The sequence below is a fragment of the Gopherus evgoodei genome, unplaced genomic scaffold (genome assembly GCF_007399415.2).
Source record: "Gopherus evgoodei ecotype Sinaloan lineage unplaced genomic scaffold, rGopEvg1_v1.p scaffold_44_arrow_ctg1, whole genome shotgun sequence".
In the NCBI taxonomy this organism is placed as follows: Eukaryota; Metazoa; Chordata; order Testudines; family Testudinidae; genus Gopherus; species Gopherus evgoodei.
Window position 1 is genome coordinate 1,864,829 of NW_022060065.1, and position 19,271 is coordinate 1,884,099.

At 46.9% G+C, this 19,271-nt stretch overlaps 1 protein-coding gene across 1 annotated transcript in view; it reads right to left on the reverse strand.

The window, feature by feature from the left end:
- SLC45A4 (solute carrier family 45 member 4) overlaps window positions 1-15,082 on the reverse strand; it is a 136,303-nt gene extending 121,221 nt beyond the window's left edge. The window contains exon 1 of the mRNA XM_030546425.1: window positions 15,002-15,082. The gene's annotated coding sequence lies outside the window, so the exon portion shown is untranslated. The remainder of the gene's footprint in view (window positions 1-15,001) is intronic.
- Window positions 15,083-19,271: the final 4,189 nt, after the last annotated feature.

The following is a 19,271-nucleotide window of genomic DNA, read 5'->3' on the forward strand; positions in this document are numbered from 1 at the left end:
ACTGTCATCCTCTTTTCTGCATGGACTATCTTCCTTTCTTTTCTTCGTCACTCTATCTTACATGTTTCTTCACCTCATTCCCCAGTGTAGCAAACCTGTTACTCAACTTAATTTCACCACCACTAGCCAGTCTCTTCCTCTGACTTATCCTCATGGTCATGTTCTTCCATGGATCACCTTCCCCTTCTGGCAGTCTGCCCTCCAGGTCCTTTTGTTCAGCAGGTGTCTGCAAATCTCAAGTTGTCTGTACCACCTCTTCTTTTCTCTCCTGAATTATACCCTGAAATGCCCATTTGAATTCTCACATTATCTCCAATCCTTAGATCTTCTCTGCCATGATCTCTATCAGGCAACATTTCATGCGTAAGTACCCTCTCAAGAATGATGTACATCCCGCAGCTTCAGCATCCAACCATCTTCATTTCTCCTCTCCTCCTTGGGCCACTTCTTGTGCTGTCGCAGTAAACATCATTGTCTCCTCTTCCTAGTCCCTATTGCTAGAGAAACAGAAAGTTCAACTACAAGCTTTTGGACTTGATGTAGGAATTACTGCATGAAGTTCTGTAGCCTGGCTTTGCAGGAGGTAAAACTAGATGATCACATTGATACCTTCTGCCTTAAAAATCTGTCGCTCAATATAGAATTAGTCCACGCAAAAAAATTTTAAGAACAGTATAGCCTATTTGTGGGCAGCGAAACCTATTCAATATTTTGAGACTCACAGCATATTGATATGTCAGCATTGCCTATCCACTTTCATATGTCACCAGACTCCACAGTATATGAGCATGCCATGGTTGAGGGATGTCCTCCAAACACTGCACTGACTGTTACACAGGCTTTTAATTCAAGTTAATGCTGAGTGATCTGTTAAAAATCTCTAATTGTTGATTCAGCCCTGTTGAGACAATTCTAATGCAAAAATATGAAATTATTTTGTGCACAAAAATGGAAATTGAATATGGTGGGATGTGGGCAGGCAGTACTTTAGTTCTGTCCCTAGGCAACTCAGTCTCACTAGCCAGAAAGTTACATGGCTTTTCACATCCTTATGTAACTGTGCGATCAACATGTTACCGTGACAACGCTTGAGTCTCACAATACAGGTGTAATTTCACACATTTGCATCAAAAGGAACATGTAAAGGGCAAATCAATCTTTCCCAAAAAGCATTTTCCCTGCTCAGTCACCTTTTTGATCAAATATATGTAGCCAGGCCTAACTGTTATTGTATTCATTAGGAAAAGGAAGGAGTGGGTCTCAGTAAGGGAACATCTGCACTGTGTTTTGAAACCCTCGGTAGCAACTCTCAGGCCATGTCTACATCTAAATTTTGCAGCGCTGGTTGTTACAGCTGTATTAGTACAGCTGTATAGGGCCAGCGCTGCAGAGTGGCCACACTTACAGCAACCAGCGCTGCAAGTGGTGTTAGATGTGGCCACACTGCAGCGCTGTTGGGCGCATCAAGGGGGTTCGGGGAACGCGAGAGCAAACCGGGAAAGGAGACCAGCTTCGCCGCGGTTTGCTCTCGCGTTCCCCGAACCCCCCTGCAAACCGCAGGGAAGGAGACCTGCTGCTCGGGGGTTCGGGGAACGAGAGAGCAAACCGGGAAAGGAGACCAGCTTCGCCGCGGTTTGCTCTCGCGTTCCCCGAACCACTCTGCAAACCGCAGGGAAGGAGACCTGCTTGTTCGGGGAATGAGAGAGCAAACCGGGAAAGGAGACCAGCTTCCCCGCAGTTTGCTCTCGCGTTCCCCGAACCACTCTGCAAACCGCAGGGAAGGAGACCTGCTTGCTCGGGGAACGCGAGAGCAAACCGGAAAATGAAACCAGCTTCGCCGCGGTTTGCTCTCGCATTCCCCGAATCACTCTGCAAACCGCAGGGAAGGAGACCTGCTTGTTCGGGGAACGCGAGAGCAACAGGGAAAGGAGACCAGCTTCGCCGCGGTTTGCTCTCGCGTTCCCCGAACCACTCTGCAAACCGCAGGGAAGGAGACCTGCTTGTTCGGGAACGCGAGAGCAAACCGGGAAAGGAGCCAGCTTCGCCGCGGTTTGCTCTCGCGTTCCGGAACCACCCAGCAAACCTCAGGGAGGAGACCTGCTTGCTCGGGTTCGGGGAACGCGAGAGCAAGCTGGGAAGGAGACCAGTTTGATTACCAGAGGCTTCCTCAGGTATGCTGGGATACCTGCTTATTCCACGGAGGTCAAGAAAAGCGCTGGTAAGTGTCTATACTTGATTACCAGCGCTGGATCACCAGCGCTGGATCCTTTACACCCGAGACAAAACGGGAGTACGGCCAGCGCTGCAAACAGGGAGTTGCAGCGCTGGTGGTGCCCTGCAGATGTGTACACCTCCTAAGTTGCAGCGCTGTAACTCCCTCACCAGCGCTGCAACTTTCTGATGTAGACAAGCCCTCAGAGTCCAGGCTGACAGAATCAGGCTTGCACTACAGTGCTAAAACCAGCTCTGTAGGTGTTCCCTTAGTGAGCCCCCCTCCTACACAGCTAGTTTTAGTGCTGGAGCATGAGTGCCACAACCCTGAATTTGTCAACCTGGGATCTGAGACTCACTGCCATGGGTTTTAAAATGCAGTGTGGATATACCTTAAGTCTGTCTGGGGTCATAGTACGTCAGAGAACTATTGGCCAGGTTGCACAACATGAGGGTAAAAAATCCCTGAGCTCAGCTGAGGTCTTGCCTACACTTCAGCTTCCACCAATACAGCAGCACCCACTGGGAATTGGAGACAGGTTTTCAAAAAGGATCAATATCCAGCAGTGCTCCTTGTCTCAGGGGAGGTTGCTGAGTGCTGAACTCTTTTGAAAAGAGTTGTCCAAGAGATCCTAGTGCAAACAAGTCTTTAGAAACAGGAAGAAGAACTGTGCAGGGAGAACATAGCCTCATATCGCTGTGAGATTTACAAAATATCAGTGGTCTCACACAGGCCTGAATGCCCAATTCCCCACTCGCCTGACCCCTTTTGCCCTTGTCTCTCTTCCCAGCCAGTCTCTGTCCCCCTTCTGTCTCTTCCTCTTCTCTGGGTCCTTGTCCCAGTCTACCAGATTCCCTCCCCCTTTACTACTTCTAGTCCCATGGGCTTTGTGTTCCAGTCTCCTTACCCAGTCAGTCAGTCTCCTTCATCTGCCCACCAATTCCCAGTCCCAGGATCTCCCACTTGTAGTAACCTCATCCCAATGGGCCCCTTCTGCGAGCCCCAGCTCTGGTGCTTGTCCCCTGCATCCTAGTCAGGCTGCCTTCTCCTCTATGCTGCCTGGATGCCAGGACAGAGACACTGAGAGCACAGGAGACACAACTTCCTGATGCCCCGTGCTACGCCGGCCCAGAGTAGGGAACGCCCTGCAGCCTTGGGGTGGAGCATGCTCAGTGTAGACGGAATCTTTGGAGAATTTAGCTTCCAAACTCCATACAGGTTTCTACTGAGCATGTGTGAATTGAGATTTTTCCAAGGCTCATAATTTGGCTAGATTTAGGTGGGCTTTTTTTCCCCAAGGGAACAGCAGTAGGGACATCTCTGACACCAGGACTCTCCTTGCCAAATTTCAAGTCCTTGTTCTAAAGCATCACTCAAGGATCTCAATGAAATGGCTGTAAGTTTGTTTCTTTTTTTATTTTAAACAGGGGCAACATTCATTGTGATCTTGGAAATGGCCGAACAATTTTGGTTCAAACTTTCCAGAACAATTCATGCTGAGACACTCAGCATGGAAAATTTCCACCTGAGTGGTTAAAAGTCGAGAGTCTTATAGGTCAAAGTGTTGGGCAACTTGAATTCTAAGTGGTGCTATCAGCTCTGCTTATAATATAGATCGAGGTGGCTAACCTGAGCCTGAGAAGGAGCCAGAATTTACCAATATACATTGCCAAAGAGCCACAGTAATATGTCAGCAGACCCCCATCAGCTCTCCCACCCCGTCGCTCCCAGCGCCTCCCACCCACCGGCAGCCCCGCTGATCAGCGCCTCCACCTTCCTCCCTGCACCTCCCGATCAGCTGTTTCGTGGTGTGCAGGAGGCTCTGCGGGGGGGGAGGAGGAGCAAGGGCACTGCAAGGTCAGGGGAGGGGTGGGAAGGGGTAGAGTGGGGGCAGGGCCTGGGGCAGAGCCAGGGGTTGAGCAGTGAGCACCCCTAGCACATTGGAAAGTTGGCACCTGTAGCTCCAGCCCCGGAGCCAGTGCTACCCCTAATATAGATATAAAGACTTTGCAAAGTCTCTTACTATAGGGGATTAATTTTCTCTCTTAGTTTACATATAAACTGCTTCCTGGGTGAAACAATAAGTTTTAACCCAGTTGAAAATTCTTCTGACCCTAGTGCATCATAGACAGCTACTAATTTCCCCCCTAGTTTGCTAGAGGCCAGCACAACCAGAAACACTGCTTTCATTACAGCAGAGTTTGAAAATTAACCTAGATCAGCTCCAGAGATTACAAGGAGCTGCAGACAGTACTGGAGATGGAGTAGCCAAACATTCAGCTGGTGGAGTTGTCATAAACAGATAGCTAAGGGTTAATGTCTCTTACACCTGGAAAGAAGTACCTGAAACACCTGACCAGAGGACCAATCAGGAAACCAGACTTTTTCAGATCTGGGTGGAGGGAAGTTTGTGTGTGAGTCCTTTGTTCTTTAGTCTTCGGCCTGTCTCTCTTGGCTATGGGAAGGATTTTTCTATTTCCTGCTTTCTAATCTTCTGTTTCCAAGTTGTGAGCACAAAGATAGGTTTGTTTTTTTGTATTTATATGTATGTAGATGCTGGAATGTTTTGAATTGTATTCTTTTTGAATAAGGCTGTTTATTCATATTTCTTTTAAGCAATTGACCCTGTATTTGTCACCTTAATACAGAGAGACCATTTTTTTAATGTATTTTTCTTTCTTTTTACATAAAGCTTTCTTTTTAAGACCTGTTGGAGTTTTTCTTTAGTGGGGAACTCCAGGGAATTGAGTCTGTGCTCACCAGGGAATTGGTGGGAGGAAGAAGTCAGGGGGAAATCTGTGTGTATTAGATTTACTAGCCTGACTTTGCATTCCCTCTGGGTGAGGGGGGAAGAGAGATTAGCTCTCGGTACTTCTGTTTTCCAAGGCTGGAAACGGGGAGGATGGAATCCCTCTGTTTAGATTCACGGAGTTTGCTTCTGTTTATCTCTCCAGGAACCCAGGGAGGGAATACCTGGAAGGGAGAAGGGAAGGGAAATGGTTTATTCCCCTTTGTTGTGAGACTCAAGGGATTTGGATCTTGGGGTCCCCCGGGAAGGTTTGGGGGGACCAGAGTGCCCCAAAACACTCTAATTTTTTGGGTGGTGGCAGCTTTACCAGGTCCAAGCTGGTAACTAACCTTGGAGGTTTTCATGCTAACCCCCATATTTTGGACGCTAAGGTCCAAATCTGGGACTAGGTTATGATAGGAGTTTACTACATATCCTATCTTAAACCATCTACAGATCCTCTGCCTGCCTTCCCTTGGGTCTCCTATGCTTGATATGGGAAAGCAGGGACCCCCCAGCAGGCATCAGCACGCAGAAAGCACAGAATGCTAAAACCAGATGAATCAAATGTCCAGGAGTTCCTTAAAAATCTTGGATGTTTTAAAATGTTCCAGACATTTTTACATGCTTTGACTTCCCTCCTGAAGAGCCGATGTTTTTGTTGAGTCTCTATCAGGGAAGCACCAGATGACTGCTGAGCCTGCAGAGTGGTCAGGAATGGTATTCTGGTACCTAACTGTATTGCAGGACCAGCACAAGGTCTGTACTGCTGGCTCTGGAGAGATCAATTTCCCTCCTCCTGTCCCCAAATCAGCTGCACCTTCCTGCCTGATCCGGCTCCGACACCCCCTTGCCTTATGCTTTCACACAACTCAAGTAGAGAACCCCTCTGCATTTACCAATGCACTCCTGTGGCCTAGATCCTTTTCCCAGACATTAAAAAGGAGAGGTTCGGAACTTAGCCTAACATTCCAAAGCCTCTAGTGCAGATCTGGTTTTGAGTTCATAGAGGTCAAAAATGATTGGGGCTTGAGTTTATTTTTAACTGTGCCACAGTTTCCCTGCTGTCTTGCTTCTCAGACAGGGAAATAAAACACTAGAGTGGAGAAGGGATAGCTAGTGACTCCTAGGTACTAAGGTGATGGGCTGCACTAGAAAAGTGGAAGTTAGATAAATAGGATTTTTGTAATTAACTTTTGAAATCCAAAAGATTGTGCTTTCTTTTTTAAGAGCCAAACAGACTAGTCTGAGAGCTTGCAAACTCGTTGCTGGAACAGAAGCTGCCTTAGATTAGTTCACTGGTTTGAAGGTATCCATGATTACTAATGCTTTTTTGAGATGTGCCACGTAAAATAAGCTCTGCCTGCTAGAAGGAGGCACTAACCTACCATTCGTAGGCATGGGGTTCTGTTGATTCGTTTCAATCGATCAGTCATGTAGAAACAAGGAAAGTGAAATGTCTGGTCTCTCAGATGAGGCAGAGAGTATCAGGTTGTCTGGAGAAGGACAGTCCCTCTTGGCTGATCCAGCACTTCAGGTTCTCTCTCTCAGTGAAAGTCTCTGTGAAATAGCCAGCTGACTTTGCAAACAAAGGAAGAGGCTGGTGGGAAGAAATGGCTATCAAGCAGTTTTTCCTCTTTTTTAAAGTATTTGGGAGAGAGCGAGGAAGTGGGGCATGCCCGGCCGAGCTGCAGAAAAAGGGAAAACTCAAGGAGACATGGTTTGTTTTTGTTTCAGTAAAAAATTAGTCAAAGTAAGAGAAAAAGCCCACCCTGTTAGCACAGTCATACCCAGCAACAGCTACTGGAGCATTGCGTGGTTCTACGGTGAGAGCGTGGACATACGTGGCTGGCTATGAGTGTTAGCATGGAATCGCTCATCGCGGCTGGTCTGACCACTCCTGGGCTCCGATCTCTGTTCCTGTTTGTTCAAGGGAAGGGGAAGAGCAGCTATGGTGGGGAAATGCAGCTCCCTGTCTTCTGCTAAAAGCAGAGGGGGAGCTCCCATTCTTCTCTCCTTGGCCTGGGTAAACAATGCACCCCCACTCCACCCGCAGGTGCAGTGAGAATGCCCCATCGTGTTTCACTACTTCAGCCACTTCCCAGAACTACCCTGCTGGTCTCCACAGCTGCTCCGGAGCAGGACACCTGGACGCTAAAAACAAGGGCGGTTAAATGATGGGCACCAAGCAGGGTTTCCATCCGCACTGTCTCAGTATTTGACAGTGCTGCTCTTTGCCAGTGATGGGACAATAGCCCCTGCAGAGGCACGGTTTCCACACTCACTCTGGAGCCAGGTATGAAGCATGCCACCTTTTTCTGCACCGCAAGGACTGAGGCAGTAACAGTGGGAGGGTGCATGGAGTGGGGAGAACCACATTTCTCTATTCAACAGCCCCAGTTAAGGGCATTGCCTGCTCAGCTATACTCAGCAGGGCTGGAGGGAGCCCAGGATCCTATGAAGGACTACATAATTATCTGCCTGATAAATCTGTCTAATGCCAGCAGCAGCCTGACACTCAAAAGTTACTGCTTTCTGGAAACTATTAGGCTGGATCTGGGGGAAAAGTCTGTAGAATAGTCTCATATCAGGAAGATGTATTAGGCTTCCTGAGGAAAAAGATGGAAACTCCATTGCTTGGGACACTTAGAACAAGATTGGATAAAATGCTGGCAATGCACTGCAGGGACCAGTCCTGCCTGGCAAGGCAAAGACTATCTGCTCCCCTAGAAGTTAGAGATAGAAAGTGACCATGAAACCTGCTCAGGTTGTGATTTAAAAAAAATTAGGTATTTTATGTTCTTCTAAATCCCCAGGAGATCCTCAGATAACTGAGGCTCCAATCTCAGCAATTGGTGTACTCTTGTGCTTAAAGTTAAGCACGTGCTTAAATCCCTTTCTGAACCAAGGCCTGAAATAAGAGATGATAAAAGACCTATTAGGCTACCTGGTCTGTCCCCAGAATTGAAGAATTGTTTTCCATACTATTGTATTGGAGAAATATTGTCCAGACCAGCTTTGCGTAAACCACCACTTCTCTTCAAAGACTATATCAGCGTTTCTCAAACTGGGGTTTCCGCTTTTGTAGGGAAAGCCCCTGGTTTGTTTACCTGCCCTGTCCGCAGGTCTGGCTGATCATAGCTCCCACTGGCCGCGGTTTGCCACTCCAGGCCAATGGGGGTTGTTGGAAGTGGCAGCCAGTAAGTCCCTTAGCCCACGCTGCTTCCAGCAGCTCCCATCAGCCTGGAGCAGCGAATCACAGCCAGTGGAAGCCGCGATCGGCCGGACCTGTGGACAGGACAGGTAAACAAACCGGCCGGCTTGCCAGGGGCTTTCCCTGCGCAAGCGGTGACTCCAGTTTGAGAAACACTGAACTATACTCAGTCTAGGAAGGCCTCACTATTAGGACATTTTTCCTATTGGTTTAAGTTTTCCCTTCTCATAGTTTCCACCTTAAATTACATTTCTGAGCATTATCTAGTATTGCACATTGTAAATAAAATTACATCTTCACAGATACATTTTAGAGTCACTCTCAAGCTTTTAGATTAACTGGGAATGGCCCAAAGCCAAAGACTTAGTCATGGCCAAAGAAACTGAAGATCTAATACACTTAGTAAAGGACTCCCAGGAAAAGTAAGCTTCAAACAAAACAGCCCCGTTGGTAGGTTTGAAATTAAAGGAAACCTCAGAGTGATTGAATTAGAGCCAAGGATAATCTGAATGTCACGTGAGACAACTCAAGGAAAGTTTCCTTGAGCTCCCATGTAAATAAATCATCCAAAATACCAGTTCTCTGCTCTGCAGATCAGAACAATCTGTCAGTGATGAGAACAGTGGAAGTGACATGGAAAGCAGCCATCATATCAATAAATATCAGGCCTCCTTAATCATGAACATTAAAAAAAAAAAAGACATTGGCAAAGCTGGGCAGCTGAAAATCTGACTTCTTTGTTTAAGTGTGTTTCCAGTTTCCATACAATCTTTATGTGGGTTTCTTGTCCAAGCCCAAATGTTTCCATGCTGTTAAAGATATTTTGCATAGGAGTGAGGCTGCTATGCAGGTCCTGGGAGGGGACATCATGGGCAGGAGTCTTTCCCTTCTTTGCAGCCTCCCCAGCTTTGATTGTGGGTTTGCTACCCCTCTAGCAGACAGAAGAACCTGGATCCGTGTGATTTCAAACTGCCCTCAAAGTGAAATGACTGCCCTGCTGGGGATGTGTTACTGTTGAAATCTAGCCAGCACTTTCCTCTTATGAAATGTGAAGAAAAAGAGTTAAGCCATTGCATTTACTTATTTAGCCACAACTGACATGTGTCCATTGCTGAGACAGTTAATCAGAAATCACTGTATGTATTTAGGTTCCTAGTAGCCTTCCATACTTAATATGTCTTTGTAAAACAGTACGTGCCATGAGCTCAGACATCTGGCATCACTGGAGTGACTTTGTTCTCACAGTAAGTTCTTAGCCCTATTCTTCAAAGCACTCTAGACATTTATCCTTACAAACTCGCAGTGAGGTAGGCACATGTTCCCATTTTACAGATAGGGAAACTGAGACAGCAGGAACTACCAACCTCCCTTTCTTTCAACAACTACTGCAGCCATAGGTTGCCCTCACTTTGCACATGCACTTCCCGCTGACAGAACAGAAGTCACATGCACAGCTTGTGGACACTGTATGATCCTTAGCTTCATATTGCTATTTTAGTACCCTCTGCTGATCGCTACTGATTGGGAAGAAATCTAGCCATGAAGAATGTTTCTGCAGTGCTGGCTCCTGTATGAAAGCTGATGGCTACTTCTGCCAGAGGGCCAGCTGCAATGCCCTGCCTGGCCGGAGTAGACCTTGCCATAAGGAGAGCGATGAAAAAGGAAGAAGTTGTGCCTGCAAGATTCAAAATCTGAGGCTGGATTGTGATTTCTCTTTGACTAGTGCAGTGGCTCTCAAACTTTTTTAGTGGCGACCTCTTTCACATAGCAAGCCGCTGAGTGCGACCCCCCCCTTGTAAATTAAATACACTTTTTAATGTATTTAACACCATTATAAATGCTGGAACAAAGCGGGGTTTGGGGTGGAGGCTGACAGCTCGTGACCCCCTGAGGGGTCCTGACCCCCAGTTTGAGAACCCCTGGACTACATGTTAAACTTGGTCAGAATCAGGCCTTTGGATCCCATAAAACTCGGGCTCTTGGTTTCGGGCCCAGAAGAGACCCTGCTTTAGGAGATGAGTCACAGAGTCATAGCCAAGCAGCAGTTGCATTAGGGTGTGGTGAGGAAGCCACATGATAGATGAAAGCCCTCCCGCCTCCCCTTAAATATAAAATCGAATCGAATAAAACAAATAAATCAAACATCTGGCATGAGATGGCAAGCATTCCTGGTGTGGTGTTCAAGGGAAGCCTGTCTGTGTGGGATGTACTGGAGAAATTGCTCAAGAACAGTTCATTCTCATAAAATAGTCTCTGGCTGGAATTCAGGTCACTGTTTTCATATTTTAGCTCTGGCGTACATGGCTGCTTTGATGTATATGTACAACCGGTGGGAACGTGTTTGTTTCATACATGCCCCAGCTACCATAGTGTCCTAGAGCTTATGAGATTCTTCCTTTATAGTCATTCACTGACCCCTTCTGGAGTGGAGTACTCACCCTACCTCAGTCCAGCATTGTACCATCCCCTCCATTTGGCTCATACATGGAGAGTGTCCTGCTGGCAACCAGGTAATTCATAGAGTCTTGGTGGCCTGTGGTCGAAGTGCCATATTTTGAATGTACTCGGTAAACCAGAGCTTCAAGTTCTGGTAGCAGCTCTTATGAAGAAGTTAAATGGAGTATCATGCACACTGGTTGTGGGTGGGATGGAGAAAGGATGGTCTTGAGGCATAGGTGCTGGGGTGGGTGGGAGTCAGGAGGCCTGGGCTCTGTTCTCAGCTCTGCTGCAGACTTGCAGTGTGACCTTAGACAAGTCACTGATGAGGCCCACATTCTCAAAGTTATTTACGGAATCTCGCCCTGAATCTTCGTGGCTCAGGTTTCCATGGGGACAATGATCCTTCCAGTCTCCCGCCCTTTTACTGTCTTATCTAGTTAGGTTGCAAACTCTCCAGGGCAGGGACTGTCTCCTGCTATGTATCTGCAGAGGACAAGGGTCTCTGGGCTCAGCTGAGGCCTCTAGGTGCTACATGAATACTATTACTCCTATATAAAATAACAGTGGCGGTGAAGAGGTTTTCCCGGTATTCAGGCTAAAGTGTCACAGCTAGGGTGACCAGACAGCACATGTGAAAAATCGGGACAGGGAGTGGAGAGTAATAGGAGCCTATATAAGAAAGACTCCAAAATTGGGACTGTCCCTATAAAATCGGGACATCTGGTCACCCTAGTCACACCAGCCTCAGTGCCATGCAGCATGCTACACATTGGTTCCTACCCCCTACCCCTGGAAGTGGCTACATTTTAGTGGTGCATGAAATGATTCCTGTCAATCTAATTTGTGAATCTGTTAAGTGCTCCAGAAACCTCCTTGATGAAAGGAATGGTAGGAATGTAAGATTGTTATCTAGCAGCCTCCCACTGCATCCAGGGCTTGCCAAACCACCACAGAGTTGGAGGATTCCATTTGCCCCATGTATTATTTTCAAGCCCTGAATTTTTTTTAAACACCCTCATCCATTTCAAATGAAACCCCAGGGGAAAAGCTAACACCCCCTCGCAACAAAATAAAACAAAAAGTTCCAGAACAAGTTAACAGCAAACTTGCTGTCTATAACCATCTTCCTGCACATGAAGTTCTTGTTCTCCTCCCATCAAAGCTCAAAAGTTTTTTTTTACAACAGCAGCCTTGCCCTACCTAGTATTCCTACAGTTTTAAAGATTAGAAATATCAGAATCACTACTGTGAAAAGCCTATAGTATTCATTCTCCTAGGTTTTGTGGGGTTAGGTTTAATAACTATATTAAAATGTGTGTACTCAGTACACAGGGTCCTTTGTGCCGCACAGTAATGAAATATAATCCAGCCCATAAATTTAGCAAGAAAAATCAAATGAAAAGGCAGGGCAGCCCAGAGGGGAGGGCAAGCGGTGCAATTTGCCCCGGGCCCCGCAGGGGCCCCCACAAGAATATAGTATTCTATACTGATGCAACTTTTTTTTATGGAAGGGGCCCCTGAAATTGCTTTGCTCCAGGCCCTCTGAATCCTCTGGGCAGCCCTGTGAAAAGGAATCTAAATAGGAATATGGAGGAATAGTGTTCCTGTTTCACTGGCGATGCAGTTAGAATGCTAGAGCAATTTTATGTTACAATAGTTCACTAATCGGTCACCAGGAATTTGGAGGAGATTAAAATTCCTCAGGAGATCCAACCACGGAAAACTTGTTTTAAGTTTCTTCTGCTACTGTATTTAGAGTAAATCTGTTACAAGTTTTCCCTCCTAGAAGACAGACAAGGCAATCATTGGGTTTTAAATAGACAAATGAGAACAATGTGAGGATCCCTTTTTGTGACTATATACTACATTAGGACATGCACTGGTCTGCAAGTATTTACTTTTCCTTTCCAAGCACAGATTGATTAGATAACATGGGGAACAATTACCCAATAGGCACGTACCTATGTGTATATCAGTGTGAATAGTATCCCCCTCACCCCCACACATCCCAGACATGGCCAAATCCTCTTGCTTCCTTGTCCACAACATTAAAAAAAAATCTGCCTCCCTCCTTTCCAATCCAGAGGGCCAAGTCGCTCTCTTGCTCCCTAATCATTTTCTCTGGTGTCTCGCTGATCGTAACCTTCCTTTTCCTTCTCCAATCCATCCAAAAATGCTGTTCCCAAAATCATCACCTTATTCCGAGTCACTTGCCTGGCTCCCCATTGCACTGTGCATCAACTTCAAACTTCTTCCTCTTGCCTACATGGCCCTATATCATCCAGCACCTGCCTTCATCTCTGACCTGCCCTCCTTTCACATCCTTCTGCTCTTCCAGCACCACCTCGGACACCAGTCTCTATATTTCCTTTGTCTCCTCTTCTCACAGGCAACTCTGTATCTTCTTCCATGCCACTCCTTGGGCATGGGATAACCATACACAGTCTGTTTGGCAAGCCCCCTCCTTCAGGCCAGACCTGAAAACTTCCCCCTGCAGCCTCACTTACCAAAATGGGAGATGTTTGCATGCAAGCAAAGAGAACCTGGGTCACCAAGGCATAAAAACATATGAACTGAGACAATATGCTTATGTATCCCTAACCGGAGCTCTCCCTTGGCTTCCCCTTCCTGGTGGATGTAATAACCTCACTTGTCCATCATATCCATTGGGTTAGGCTTCACTGCCCAACTGTGTAAGGATATTGGGCCCTTGGACTGTAAGCCCTTTGGAAAGGGAACAGTCACTTTTATGAAGGGCATAAAACATTGATGGTGCTGGAAAAAATCAGAAATCCAAATTAAAACCAGACAGGGCTGGGCTTTCAAAATACGGCCCTCTATGTTATTGGCATAGCTTTACTGAAGCCATAATGAAAAGCTCTTTGTTAGACTGGCAGCAGATTGAGACTCAATATCTTTTGTCCACATCTCTCTCCATGCCTCCGCCCCCTTCCGCCTCATACCCACATACACACACACACAGCAAGAAAACTCCCATGAATATACATTTTCTCCAAGAGGAAACAGACTTGCATGGATGAGATCTTCCATCTCTGCATGGTGTTCCATCCTGTCCCTAAATATTTCTGAAGCACCTATCACTGTAGTATCTAGGCTCTACATAGAGGGGTTTATGCAAGTCTTTAACAAAACAGGACTAGCCCTTTAAAAAGGGGTCTCTCTCCTCCTAAGTTTTTTACAAAGTCAGTCACATAGATATAATTCTCCCAAAGCAGGGGAGCATATATAGTTTAAGGGCACCATTCAGCATCATCTAGTATTTTGCATCTCCCATCCCCCCAAGACTTAGCTAATCACAGCAAATATCCTAACCCTAATTCAACCTGACCAAAATGAGACACAACTGCATCCACCCGATTGTTGTTTCCATTCAAAACAGACATTTAAAAAACTGGACAGCTTCTGCTGTACCAAACTCTGCAGTATTCTTGATGTTTAGCCTGGGAAATGCAGTAGCATCTTTAGCCTCCGGGGATGGGAGATGTGCAGATTTTAATAGCACCCACTGTATACAGCAGAACAACAAAATGCCTTATTTACATTCCAGCCCACACAAGCAATACAGGATAGTCCTGGCAGACAAGGGGTGTTTATCATCAGTTACATAGCTAGAGGTGCTTTCTCCCCTTGAGGCATACATGCAACTTCCCCTACCATTAAAAGGAGCAGAGCACTGGCTCTGGCAGCAGAATGCATCCCTTAGAATGGCTTAACTATGATGGGGTTTTAACCTCTTGCAAGAGGATCAGAGAATTTTTCCACCTTACTGAAATTGACATGAATCACATGTGGCTGAGAGTATCCAGAACCTGGCTTGCCAGCTGACATATCAAAGCTACCTTTTATTTAGGAAATAAATTGGGGGAAAAAAAGAAAAAACAATCTGCACATCAGTGTAAACAGTCCTTCCCGCTGTGTGTGTGTAGGATCTCCGGAATATATGTACGCAGATGATGCACCTCTCATTGCTATGTTTTATGCAGCCGAATCACATGCTCCCTCATCTAATTCATTTCACTGTTGCTAACCAGCGTTTTCTGTAGGTGTTATAAAAATATAATCAAGAATGTTCTCTGTTGATTTACCCAACGGTGCCAGCCAGCCAGAGTAGCTGGATTTCCTGTAACCTGACTTGCTACAGTGTGTTAAAAGCGTTTGCCTGCTTTCTCCTTACACATTTTTTTTTCCCTAGGGACGCAAAAAAAAAAGGCCCCTGCAGATGTTTCCATCTGAGCTAAAAGCAGACTCAGAACTGAGCTAGTTCTGCTCTGCCCATGGCTGGAAGTTGAGAATGTTGACAATGCATGAAGCTGATTTGCTGACTTACCTTTCATCTCTCTCAAGAATTCCAGGGAGAAAAAATCAGTCTCTTTCCTATGAAATAAACCACAAAATCCAGAAGCAGCCACTGCAGAGCTCAGAAGTTCTCTCCGACTGTCACATTGTATGCAGCTTGCCAGGTATAAGCATGGATGAGAACACCCTGTGCTTTTCCCCAGATGAATGAGATCAGCACATATTAGGAAAAAAATGGCCTGGTAATGTCGTGATGGTTTAGGACCAAAATACAAAGTATTAAACAACAGGTTATTCTATTTTACAATTCTGTATTTTCTGTGGTCTTAATTAACACAGATTTCAAAGAGGAGATGATGCCTGTATCTCTCTGCTTTCCGTGGTGTCCTGAGGAGTATATTAAGTAGTAAAGTTTATGGTATATCCCTGAGAAGAAGCAGGACCCTTGTCCTCAGGCATCTTAGGATGGAGGGCATGTGAAGGGCACCATAAGAGGTGACTGATATGTTTTCACAACCCATGAGCTGATGTCTGGCACTGGAAGTGTGTGCTGGTGACTCAAGCCAGCGTTTAGCTGTTGTTGACCTTACATGCTTTACATGGAGGTGCTAGGACTCTGCTGTCCTGTGCAGGATGTTGCTCTGATTCGCTGTCTTGCATAGGATCCCTTTGCTGAGCCCTTGGACTTGTGAGATACCCTTCTTCTGACTGCTACCTCCTTCCTGTAAAGTGCTCACAAGGCCACATTGCCTGCCTTTGCTCAGGCCTCCTGGGTAGCCATTACACCTAGGAGCACTGAGTGACTGGTAAGCTGAGGAAGTATTACCTGCTGTCATGGAGTCCCCGGGAGATGCTCCAGAACTGCTCCCTACGAAGCCAGTCAGGAGTCTGGTGAAGTCTCCTCTCCCTTGGAGCAGACTGTCTTCAGGGCAAGAAGCTCACACAGCTTCACCTTCCTGGGTCTGACCTTGAAGCATTCAGTATCCTCTGCCCCTCTGTGCGCTTCCCACAGTAAGTCCACCCAGGGGGGGTTCTGGGGAAGCCAGAGGGTCCTGCACCCCCAGTTCACAGTCAGACATGACTCCCAGCGAGCCAGTAAAACAGGTTTATGAGATGACAGAAACACGGTCTAAAACAGAGCTTGTAGGTACAGAGAACAGGGCCCCATAGCTGGGTCCATTTTGGAGGGCAGTGAGCCAGACACCCACTTCTGCACTTCACTCCTCATCCCCAGCCAGCTCCAAACTGACTCACCTTCCAGCCTCTCCTCCTATTGGCTTTGTCCCTTTCCTGGGCCAGGAGGTCACCTGATTCCTTTGTTCTCCAACACCTTTAGCTATCATCTTGCAGGGGGGAGGGGCCCCGACCATTAGTTGCCAGGAAAAAGGGTGTTGGCCATTTATGTGCGCTGGCCCTTTGCTCTGCAACAATTACACCCCCTTATCCTACCGCCTAGAGACTTAAGAAATGCATAGGGGAAACTGAGGCACCCACACAGTATTCAGAGGAAACATTAAGCACAGTCCCACTTTGTCACACCTGCCCTAGGGGTCCTTATTTTGGCACCCAGATGTGGCAGCTGCATCCCTTTGATGACCAGTATATTTAAAGCCCAAAGATTGCCTTATGGGTCATGTCTGTCCTCTGGGGGGGAAATTGTAAAAAAAAAGACTGTAAATACAATAGCTCAGGATAGCTAAGGGATCAAACAATATTGCTGCATGCTGGGAGGAACATCAGAGAAGGCTGAGTCTCTCTGACCTGGTCACAGGCAAGCAGAGAAAGGCAAAGGAGGAATATGCCATCACATACTAGTTGGTGCAACACTCACAAACAAAGGTTGCAGAGTTGAATCTCTTCCTTGGGTTTCATCTTGTAGCAATTCACAGGAGCACACAGTGGCTGGGAAAAGGATCTGGTTCTTCCCTTCATGCTGTACAGTGCAAGGTCAGTGGCTAGTAAAGTTAATCCCCTCCATGACTTGATGATAAAGTGGTTCACTCTTTTATTAAGGCATAGAGAGATTCATCAATCACAGAATCATAGGACTGGAAGGGACCTCGAGAGGTCTTCTAGTCCAGTCCCCTGCACTCAAGGCAGGACTAAGTATTATCTAGACCACCCCTGACAGGTGTTTGTCCAACCTGCTCTTAAAAATCCCCAATGACCAGGGATGAAAGTAACTCACAGGACTTACTAGTATTCCGGAGAGTGTGTGTGTGTGTGTGTGTGTGGGGACAACCGGAAGATTTAAAGGCCCTGGGGCACCAGCTATGGCTGGGAGTCCCAGGGCCTTTAAATCACCCAGGGGGCTCCCAGCTGTAGAGGTGGCTGGTAGCCCCCGGGGCAAACTAAAGGACCCGAGACTCTAGCTGCCGTGGAGCTCTGGGCCCTTTGAATGCTGGTCCCAGCCCAACTGCTGGAGCTGCAGGCTGGATTTGAAGGGCTCCTCCGGGCTCCCTGCCACCTGGCCCAGCCGCTCCGACAGGCCAGGGCCAGCATTTAAAGGGCTTCTCCTGGCTTCCTGCTGCAGCGGGAAGCTCGGAGGAGCGCTTTAAATGCCAGCCCCAGCCTGGCTGCCGGAGCTGCGGGCCGGGATTTAAAGGGCTTGGGTCTCCCTGATCCAAGCCCTTTAAATCCCAGCCGCAGAAGCTGATGTTGTCCAGCACGGCATACTGACTCTTGCTGGTACGCCGTACCGGACTGGACCGGCTTACTTTCACCTCTGCCAATGATAGAGATTCCACAACCTCCCTAGGCATTTTGTTCCAGTGCTTAACTACCCTGACTACCCTAAACTTCCCATGCTGCAATGTAAGCCCATTGCTTCTCATTCTGTCTTCAGAGGTTAAGGAGAACATTTTTTCTTCCTCCTCCTCGTAACAACTTTTATTTACTTGAAAACTGTTATGTCCCCCCTCAGTCTTCTCTTCTCCAGACTAAACACACCCAATGTTTTCAATCCTCCATGAAGTGGATGCAAAAATTAAGAAATCCAGCACTGCATATAATTGTCTCCATCACCAAATCTGGAAGCAACATGGAATCCATTTACAGAAACAAATCACATCTAATACCATTCTCCTCATGACATTGCTTTATGGGTGTGACGCATGGACCTGTTATCAATGGCACACGGAAAAGCTTGATAGTTTCCATTTGCAACATATATGAAAATGGCCCCTCCAGCAGCATAGTGCCTCCTCTTGCCAGCTAGAGCCCTGAGTCAGTACAGGCTCGGGGGAAGACACACATCTACAAAATGGATCTGCTATTGGCCAGAGCCCACTCTGCTTAGTTCGTGAGATGACACAAAAATCATAGCCTTGGGTTTTACAACAGTGGGTCTCACAGCAGAGCCAAGGATGGATATAATAAGCATGCAGGAGAGAAAGCCCTCTGAAACTAGGGCCAGTGGTTCCCAACCTGCGGCCCACTTGCGTCCCAATCAGCACAGAGCCGCGGTCCCTGTGACATCTTAGGTCCATATAGGTAGTATTGAATTACCACTGTGGGCCACATATGTGTTAATAGGGTGAGAATCACTGGACTAGGTTTTCCAAACAGCTGCACGAGCCTTTTTACAAGGCTATAGGTCTTCTCAGACCTGCCAGCAGTCTCTATTCCATCCCCAGAACTATGCAGCTTCCTCGTTTATCCGGTCCAATGATTTTGGTGCAAATTCCTTCTCCTGTGGAAATATCTGTAGGTGGGGACACTGGGGGATCCCTCACAGAGCGTTCCCTAAATTGTTCTGTTTAGAGGGAGCAGGTGGGGTTGCTCTTCTGTGAAATGGGCTGTGGTTCTGTCTCTAAATCCCATATGACACCAAAGCCATCAGCACAGAGTCCCCCCATGCCAGATATACGGTCTTCTGCTCCTGTCTTCCTGAGAGCAGAGCTCCCTTGGATTTGTAGCTAGGGCTTCATTAAATTCCTATCAGCATTTACCCTCCTATCTGAATGGACAATGCAACTGCCCCTCATCCCAGCCTAGACCCCAGTTCTTTCTTCCTACTCTGGACCAGCATCTCACATGGGAGTTCTCTGTAGGTCCTGTTGTGGGGATGGATGGTGCCATACAGGTCCTCCATGCAGTGGGTCCCAACATGGACTCCTACAACTACCATAAAGAGGGAAAAAATCAGACTCCTTAGAATTCTGATTTTAGTCCCTTCTCTGACACTGACTAGCAGGGTGGCCCTAGGTGAGTCTCTTAACAATCTGCAAGATGGAGATAACACTTACCTACCTCAGAGAGGTGTTGCATGGATTAATAAGCTAATATTTTTAAAGTGTTTT